Below are 10353 nucleotides of genomic sequence, written 5' to 3' on the forward strand. Positions count from 1 at the left end.
TTCCACAAGGGCTCCACCCCTGCAGCAAACTTTTGCCTGGGCATCCAGGCATTTCCATACATCTTCTGAATTCTAGGCAGAGTTTCCCAAACATCAGTTCTTGACTTCTGTGCACCCATAGACTCAACACCACATGGACGCTGCCATGGCTTGGGGCTTCCACCCTCTGAAGCAACAGCCCTAGCTGTGCCTTGGCCCCTTTCACTCATGGCTGGAGTGACTGGGACACAGGACACCAAGTTGCTAGACTGCACACAGCATGGGGACCCTGGGCCCGGCCCACGAAATCATATTCTCCTAGGCCTCCAGGCCTGTGATGGGAGGGGCTGCCATGAAGATCTCTGACATGCCCTAGAGACATTTTCCCCATTGACTTAGGGATTAACATTTGGCTCCTCATGACTTACGCAAATTTCTGCAGCCAGCTTGAATTTGTTTTCAGAAAATGGGTTTTTATTTTCTACCACATTGTCAGGCTGCAAATTTTCTGAACTTTTATGCTCTGCTTCCCTTTTAAAACTGAATGCCTTTAACAGCACCCAAGTCACCTCTTGAATGCATTGCTGCTTAGAAATTTCTTCCGCCAGACACCCTAAATCATCTCTCTCAAGTTCAAAGTTCCACAAATCTCTAGGACAGAGGCAAAATGCCACCAGTCTCCTTGCTGAAACATAACAAGAGTCACCGTTGTTCCAGTTCCCAACAAGTTCCTCATCTCCGTCTGAGACCACCTCAACCTGGACCTTTTTGCCCATATTGCTACAGGATTTTGGGCAAAGCTATTCAACAAGCATCTGTAGAAGTTCCAAACTTTCCCACATTTTCCTGTCTTCTTCTGAGCCCTCTAAACTGTTTCAACCTCTGCTTGTTACCCAGTTCCAAAGTCACTTCCACATTTTTGGGTGTCTTTTCAGCAGCGCACCACTCTACTGATAAAAATTTACTCTATGAGTCCATTTTCACACTGCTGATAAAGACATACCCAAGACTGGGAAGAAAAAGGGGTTTCATTGGACTTACAGTTCCACATGACTGGAGAGGCCTTAGAATCATGGCAGAAAGTGAAAGGCACTTCTTACATGGTGGTGGCAAGAGAAAACGAGAGGAATTCAAAAGCAGAAACCCATGAAAAACCATCAAACCTCATGAGACTTATTCACTACCATGAGAACAGTATGGGGGAAACTGCCCCCGTGATTCAAATGATCTCCCACCAGATCCCTCCCACAACATGTGGAAATTATGGGAATCCAATTCAAGATGAGATTTGGGAGGGGACACAGAGCCAAACCATATCAACTATTGTTTCCATGTCAAGATATTTCTTCCTACATCAGACAGTTTCACTCATTTATATTACCTGCCAGGTACCTGTGAGAACATGAGCTTGTGACTTCTGCTGTATATATATAGATATATTCTCCAACCTATCATAGCAGGTATACCAGAAATCTCATCACTAGTGTTAAACCCACCCTTGGTAGTCAATTCCCATTTACCCAATCAACATGCAATTACTTTTGATGTGTTGAAAGCTTTGTGTCGGTGCATAGCTGAGCTCCAATTTAAAGCTTACATTGTCTGTAGTCTGTAGTTGTTTTTGTCTTTTTTTTTTTTTCGGAGTCTCATTCTGTCACCAGGCTGGAGTGCAGTGGTGCCATCTCTGCTCACTGCATCCTCCGTCTCCCAGGCTCAAGTTATTCTCTTGCCTCAGCCTCCCAAGTAGCTGGGACTACAGGCACGTGCCACCACGCCTGGCTAATTTTTGTATTTTTAATAGAGATGGGGTTTCACCATGTTGGCCAGGATGGTCTCAATCTCTTGACCTCGTGATCTACCCACCTTGGCCTCCTAAAGTGCTGGGATTACAGGCGTGAGGCACCATGCCCAGCGTTTTTGTCTCTTTTTTTTTTCTAAATAACTTTTATGTTAAGAGGTACATGTGCAGGTTTGTTACATAGGTAAATTCAGTGTTACAGGGTCTTAGGAGTACACATTATTTCATCACCAGGTAATAAGCAGGGTACTCTGATATGATTCGGCTGTGACCCCAGTCAAAATCTCATTTTGAATTATAATTCCCATAATCCTCACAAGGACAGGACCAAGTAGAGGTAATTGGATTATGAGGGCAGTTTCCTCCATGCTGTTCTCATGATAGTGAGTGAGTCTTATGAGTTCTGATGGTTTTATAAGCATCTAGTATTTCCCCTGCTTGCACTCACTCTGTCCTGCTGCCTTGTAAAGAACGTTCCTGCTTCTGCTTTGCCTTCTGCCATGGCTGTTAGTTTCCCAAGGCCTTCCCAGCAATGCAGAATTGTGAGCCAATTAAAGCTCTTTTCTTTATAAGTTACTCGGTCTCTGGTTCTTTCTTTCTTTCTTTCTTTCTTTCTTTCTTTCTTTCTTTCTTTCTTCTTTCTTTTCTTTCTTTCTTTCTTTCTTTCTTTTCTTTCTTTCTTTCTTCTAAACCTCACCCAACTGGCTTGTTTTATTGGAGAAGGGGACGCGGAATAAACAACGTGAGACAGCTGGGACCTGAGGCTGGGAAGAACCCCCTCCCCTCCCTATACATGCCCACTGCCCCAAATAAAAAATAACCAACTATGGGAGAGCAGCTGAAACAGCCACTGGGGGCAGGGGAAGAAGACACGGAACTGAAGGGCAGCGGTGAAGAGATCATGCATGTGCTGGGAGGACCCAGAGGCAGCAGCGGCACGAACAGCACAGGTACAAATCTCTGTGTCTTCCCCGGGCTTATGTATAAATACAGAGAGATGAGGCCTTCTCTCTCCCTGCTCTCCCTTCCGCTCCGTGCTGCTTGCCGCAGTCCCCACTCCTCTTTCCACATGAGGGCGAAGGGAAGCGGGGATGAACAAGTCATCACCGAATTGCAATCAGACCCACATCCATCAGCTTCTGGATCTTCTGTGCGATTACAGGATTCTGTAAGTGTATGCTGAATGCCTGGGGGTCCTTCTGCATCTGTTCCAGGATAAGGTGCATGGCTGTGTCACTCATGATCTGCTGCACCTCGGGGTCTGCCATGGCTCATCGCTTCACATCTTCGGGGCTGTGGTGCCGGTTGTACTGCGCCATCATACAGCGTTGGTCGCAGTCTGCCGCCTCCTTACAGCTGGAGTCCAGATCTAGCACCTTCCAGTACACATCCATGGCTTTAGTGTAGTCCTTCATCGCTTCCAGAGCAGCGGCTTCCCGTGTATAACCCTTGATGAAGGTCGGCTCCAGCTGGATACATTCCTCACAGTCCTTGAGTACCAGCTGGAATCCAGGAGTTTGGTGTAACAGGCAGCTCGATTGTTGTATAATTTGGCATCTTTTGGGTTTCTTTTGATGGCTTCTGTATAATGCTACACAGCGTGGGGATAGTCCCCTTTCTGAAAACACTCATTGCCTTTGTTCTTCTCCTCCAAAGCCAGGTCGGGGTTTATGTATGCCAGCCGTTCTTGCTCCTTCAGGATTTTCTCTGCCTGCTGGCATTTCTTGAGCACATCTGGAGTTTGGTGCTCTGCCAGATACTTGTTATAGAAATGGATGGCATCCTTTTACTTTTCTTCTTTGAAGTAGGAGTTGCCAATTCGAGCATACACTTTGGCAATCTGTAGATAGTCTTCTCTGTTTTCTCTCCCCACTTCAATGGACTTCTCACAAAGCTCTGGCACTTATTGTAGTTGCCCTTTTCAAAGTATACCGCTGCTTGATTGGTAATGTAAGTTATGTTGCTGGGGTCCAGCTCCTTGGCTTTGTTGTAATGCTTCAAGGCTGTGTCAGTCTTTCTTCTTGTAGGCATCATTCCTGAGCTCTTTTTCTTTCAGTGCCTGCTTCTTATTCTCTGGAAGATCTTCCATTGGCTCTGGCTTGGTCTCCTTTTTGGGAAGGGGTGGTGGTGAAGGTGTTGCAATCTCTTCCTCCTCATCCATACTGCCCAGATCGACCTCAAGGAGTACACTGAGAGTGGTCATGATCCGGGGATCTTGTAGTTTTGTGCCCAGATCAGAAGGCTTGTTTTGTAGTTGCTCTATCAGCTCCCAGTAGGTAGGATCGCTGAGCAGTGTCCTTGTTCTGGGATCACTCTCCAACTTCTGATACCGATTGGGCATGTTGAAAGCATTCATAAATTTTCTCTCTGCCAACCTGGCCTCCATATTCTGTAAACCCTCTTTCGGTTGAGGGTTATTTGCTTTGTGTTTTAAGCACTCCTTGTAGGTTCGCTTGGCTTCTTCAAATCTGTTTAAGAATGCTAGAGCTGCTGCTTTTCGTGAATAGCCCTTGCCCCAGTCAAGCTTTTAGGTCGACGGTCTTGCAGCCATTCTTGTAAGCCTTCTGGTAGTCTCCTTTCTTGGCATAGGTGGCAGAACAGTTGCTGTAGAGCACGTGGTTGTGGGGATCCAGCTTAATGGCTTCGGAGTAGTACTGTAAGGCATTGTCCATGTTGCCCGTGCCCAGGGCCTTGTTGCCCTTCTCTTTCAGCTCAATGACCTGCTTCATAGCACAGCGCGGCCCGGAACCCTGCTGAATCGAATCTGTCTGCTCCGTGTTCCCAACCCAGTTTCTGGTATTTCTTCATAGCAGTGTGAGAAGGAACTAATACAGTAAATTGGTTCTGAGGTAGTGGGGTGCTGCTATATGGATACCCGAAAATGTGGAAGCAACTTTGCAAGTGGGTAACAGGCAGAGGTTGGAACAGTTTGGAGGGCTCAGAAGAAGACAGGAAAGTGTGGGAAAGTTGGAACTTCCTAGAAACTTGGAGGCCTCCAAAGACAGGAAGATGTGGGAAAGTTTGGAACTTCCCAGAGATTTGTTGAATGGCTTTGACCAAAATGCTGATAGTGATATGGACAATTAAGTCCAAGCTGAATTGGTCTCAGATGGAGATGAGGAACTTATGGGAAACTGGAGTAAAGATCACTCTTGCTATGCTTTAGCAAAGAGACTGGCGGCATTTTGCCCCTGCTCTAGAGATCTGTGGAACTTTGACCTTGAAAGAGATGATTTAGGGTATTGGTGAAAGAAATGTCTAAGTGGTAAAGCATTCAAGAGGAAGAAGAACATATAAGCTTGAAAAATTTGCAGTCTGACAATGCAACAGAAAGGAAAAACCCATGCAGATCACGAGGTCTGCAGATGAAGACCATCCTAGCCAGAATGGTGAAACCCCATCTTTACTAAAAATGCAAAAATTAACCGGGCATGGTGGTTCGCCTGTAGTCCCAATTACTTGGGAGGCTGAGGCAGGAGAATTGCTTGAACCTGGGAGGTGAAGGCTGCAGTCAGCCAAGATCATACCACTGCACTCCAGCCTGGGTGACAGAGCAAAACTCTGTCTCAATAATAATAATAATAATAATGTAGTAATAATTAATAATTTAATAATAATAAATTCCTGGAAATAGATAAACCAAGAAGAAATAGAAACTCTGAACTGACCAATAACAAGCAGCGAGATTGAAATTGTAATTAAAATAAACCTGCCAAAAAAAAAAAAATCCAGGACCAGATGCATTTCCAGCTGCAGTCTACCAGACATTCAATTAAAGATTGGTACTAATAGTGCTGAAACCATTTCAAAAGATACAGATTTAGGGAGTTCTCTCCAAGTCATTCTATGAAGCCAGTATCACCCTAATACCAAAACCAGGAAAGACATAACAAAGAAAGGAAACTATAGACCAATATCTCTGATGAACATAGATGCAGAGATCCTCAACAAAATACTAGCTAACTGATTCCAACAGTGTATACAAAATATATTCCACCATAATCAAGTGTATTTTACGCTAGGGATGCAGGAATGGTTTAAAATACAAAAGCCAGTAAATGTGATAAACCGCATAAACAGAATTAAAACAAATATCATATGATCAACTCAATATATGCAGAAAATGCATCTGACAAAATCCGGCATCACTTTATGCTTAAAACTCTCAGCAAAATTGGCATAGAAGGGACATACCTTAAAGTAATAAAAGCCACCTATGGTAAACCCACAGCCAACATTATACTGAACGGGGAAAAGTTGAAAGCATCCCCTGTGAGAACTGGAACAAGACAAAGATTCCCACTTTCACCACTTATATTTAACATAGTACTGGGATTCCTCAGACAAAAGAAAGAAATAAAGGGCATCCAAATTGGTAAAGAGATAAACTGTCACTGTTTGCTGATGATATGATTATATACCTGAAAAACCCTAAAGACTCATCCAAAAAGCTTCTAGGTGTGATAAATGAATTCAGTAAAGTTTCAGGATACAAAATCAATGTACACACATTACTAGCACTGCTATACACCAATAGCGATCAAGCCAAGAATCAAATCAAGAACTAACTCCCTTTTACAATAGCTGCAAAAAATATATAAAATACTTAGGAATACACCTAACCAAGGAGGTGAAAGATTTCTGCAAGGAAAACTGCAAAACACTGCTGAAAGAAATCATAGATGACACAACCAAATGGAAACACATCCCATGCTCATGAATGGGTAGAATCAATGCTGTGAAAATAACTATACTGCCAAAAGCAATCTACAAATTTAATGCAATTTCCATCAAAATACCATCATCGCTCTTCACAGAACTAGAAAAAAATCCTAAATTTCATATGGAACCAAAAAAAGAGCCTGCATAGCCAAAGCAAGTCTAAGCACAAAGAACAAATCTGGATGCATCACATTACCTGACTTCAAACTATACTACAAGGCTCTAGTCACCAAAACAACATGGTATTGGTATAAAAATAGGCACATAGACCAATGGAACAGAACAGAGAATCCAGAAATAAAGCCAAATACTTACAGCCAACTGATCTTTGACAAAGCAAACCAAAGCATAAAGTGGGAAAAGGACTACCCTTTCAACAAATGATGCTAGGATAATTGGCAAACCACATGTAGGAGAATGAAACTGCAGGGTCATCTCTCACCTTATTAAAAAAACCAACTCAAGATGTATTAAAGACTCCAATCTGTGACCTCAAACCATCTAAATTCTAGAATATAACATAGAAGAAAATCTTCTAGACATTCATTTAGGCAGAGAATTCATGACCAAGAACCCAAAAGCAAATACAACAAAAACAAAGATAAAGAGATAAGACCTTATTAAATTAAAAAGCTTCTTCACAGCAAAAGAAATAATCAACAGAGTAAACAGACAACCCACAGACTGGGAGAAATTATTTACAAAGTATGCATCTGACAAAGTACTAATAATATGCAGAATCTACAAGGAAGTCAAACGAGCAAGAAAAAATAATAATCACATCAAAAAGTGGGCTGAGGACATGAATAGACAATTCTCAAAAGAGGATGTACAAATGGCCAGCAAAGATATAAAAAATGCTTAACATTACTAATGATCAGGAAAATGCACATCGGAACCACAATGTGATACTGCCTTACTCCTGTAAGAATGGCCACAATTAAAAAATAAAGAAAAGAATGGATGTGGTGAAAAGGGAACAGTTTTACACTGCTGATGGGAATGTAAACTAGTACAACCACTATGGAAAACAGTATCAACATTCCTTAAAGAACTAAAAGTAGATCTACAGTTTGATCCAGCAATCCCACTACTGGGTATCTACCCAGAGAAAAAGAAGCCATTATATGAAAAAGCCACTTGCACATGCATGTTTATAGCAGCACAATTTGCAATTGCAAAAATTAGGAACCAGCCCAAATTCCCATCATTCAATGAGTGGATAAAGAAATTTTGATATATATATATATATATATCATACTATATATATGCATATACACACACCATACTCTCTCTCTATATATACACCATACCATATATATATATAGATATATATATATATACACACACCATACCATACACACACACACACACACACACACACACACACACACACACAGACACCATGGAATACTACTCAGCCATAAAGAGGAAAGAAATAATAGCATTCACAGCAACCTGGATGGGGTTGGAGACCATTATTCTAAGTGAAGTAACTCAGGTATGGAAAACCAAATATTGTATGTTCTCACTTATAGATGGGAGCTAAGCTATGAGGATGCAAAGGCATAAGAATATTGCAATAGATGTTGGGGACTCGGGGGAAAGGGTGGAAGGGGTGTATTAGTCTGTTCTCACATTGCTATAAAGAACTGCCTGAGACTGGTAATTTATAAAGAAAAGAAGTTTAATTGACTCTCAGTTCCACATGACTGGGGAGGCCTCAGGAAACTTACAATCAGGGTGGAAGGGGAAGCAGGCACATCTTATGTGGCAACAGGCGAGAGAGAGAGAGTATGTGAGAGAGAGCAGGGAAAACTGCCTTATAAACCATCAGATCTCGTGAGAACTTACTTGCTATCATGAGAACAGCATTGGGGAAACTGCCCTTATAATTCAATCAACCCCCTCCCTCGACATACGGAGATTACAAGTCCCTTGCTCAACATCTGGGGATTACAATTTGAAATGAGATTTGGGTGGGGACACAGACCCAAGACAATCAAGGGGGCCGAGGGATAAAAGGCTACACGTTGGGTACAGTGTACACTGCTTGAGTGATGGGTACACCAAAGTCTCAGAAATCACCACTAAAGAATTGTCTATGTAACCAAACACCACTTATTCTCCAAAAATGATACAAATAATATTTTTAAAGAATTAAATAGGCCGGGCATGGGGGCTCATGCCTGTAATACCAGCACTTTGGGAGGCTGAAGTGGGCAGATCCCCTGAAGTCAGGAGTTTGAGACTAGCCTGGCCAACATGGTGAAACCCTGTGTCTACCAAAAATACAAAAATTAGCTGGGTGTGGTGGTGGGTGCCTGTAATCCCAGCTACTTGGGAGGCTGAGGCAAGAGAATCACTTGAACCCAGGAGGTGGAGGTTGCAGTGAGCTGAGATTGCGCCATTGCACTCCAGCCTGGGTGACAAGAGTGAAACTCTGTCTCAAAATAATAATAATAATAATAAATAAATAATTCAATAAACTTGTGATTGCATTATGAAGTTCTTGTAGTGAGTTTTTCAGCTCTGTCAGATCAGTTTGGCTCATTCTCAAAATGGCTATTTCATCTTTCAGCTCCTGTATCATTTTATTGGATTCCTTAGAATCCTTGTATTGGGTTTCGACTTTCTCCTAACTCTTGATGATCTTTGTTCCTATGCAGATTCTAAGTTCTATGTCTTTCATTTCAGCCATTTCAGCCTGGTTAAGAACTGTTGTTGGGGACCAGTGTGGTCATTTGGAGGTAAGAAGACACTCTGGACTTTTGAGTTGCCAGAGGTCTCGAGCTGGATCATTGTCATCTGTGTGGGGTGATGTTCCTTTAATCTTTGAAGGTGCTCTCCTTTGGATGGTGTTTTTTGGTTTTATCTTCTTTGCTGCCCTTGAGGGCTTGATTGTGGTATAAGGTGGATTCAGTCGACTGGTTTTATTTTTTTTTTTGAAGATTTCAGGGGCCCAAGGCCCAGCTCAGCAGTCCTGGCCTTCATGTTGTAACCCTGGGCAGGTTACAACTGGGCCCCTGGCTTTGTTCTCTGGCCCCTCGAGATTAGGAACCTGCTGTGCTGGAAGGGCCTAGGTGTTCCTGGTACACTGGCAAGAACACTCTGATGGGGTAATGGCAGAGAGTTCCATCCTTGCTTATGCATATTAGCAGCAGTGGTGTTGGCTCTGTTTTCTAAGACATGAAAAACTTAGGGGAAATTTGTTTAAAAATACAACCTTTCTATAATCTTGAAAATTAAAATTAAAATTAACAAAAAGAATTGACAATTCCCAAACTTTAAAAATTAGCAAAACTCCTTTAGGAATTTTACCATACATTTTATCACAATGTTTCATAAAGCCAAAGCATTAATGTCTCCCATATGCAATATTTTAACTTGGACTTTTTAAAGAGAAACAACTTTAAAAAAGCCATAAAGACATCATATGAACTGAGCTCTTACAAATATGGATTGTTGAAGAAGATACCTATTTTAAACTCATAAGAGATATAAATAAATATAAAACTTTAGTACTCAGGACATGCAAACCAGAATGATGATAAACGTAGGTTCCATATTAAACATCATGTTTCCAGTTCTTTCAGGAACAATATATTTATCTAGTTTCTAAATTGAGACAAAGGAAGTAAAAAGGAGAGGTGAATTACCAAAAAAGCATGTTATCAGTGTTCTCCTTTAGATTGTTTTTGAAAGCTTTTAAACACTGGGTGTGTAAGTTAAAGCTGCTTTTAGCACTTCCTCAACAGATCACCTTAGATTTTGCTAAACTTGGCACCATTATAGGGGTCATATTTTCACACGGATGCACTCTTCCTGAACAGAATGTATTTGACAGAAACAAG

At 41.8% G+C, this 10353-nt stretch overlaps 1 pseudogene; it reads right to left on the reverse strand.

Moving 5' to 3' along the window:
• Window positions 1-2880: 2880 nt before the first annotated feature.
• LOC100596997 lies at window positions 2881-4506 on the reverse strand (annotated as a pseudogene).
• Between the last annotated feature and the right edge of the window lie 5847 nt (window positions 4507-10353).

This window comes from Nomascus leucogenys, chromosome X (assembly GCF_006542625.1).
Source record: "Nomascus leucogenys isolate Asia chromosome X, Asia_NLE_v1, whole genome shotgun sequence".
NCBI lineage: Eukaryota > Metazoa > Chordata > Mammalia > Primates > Hylobatidae > Nomascus > Nomascus leucogenys.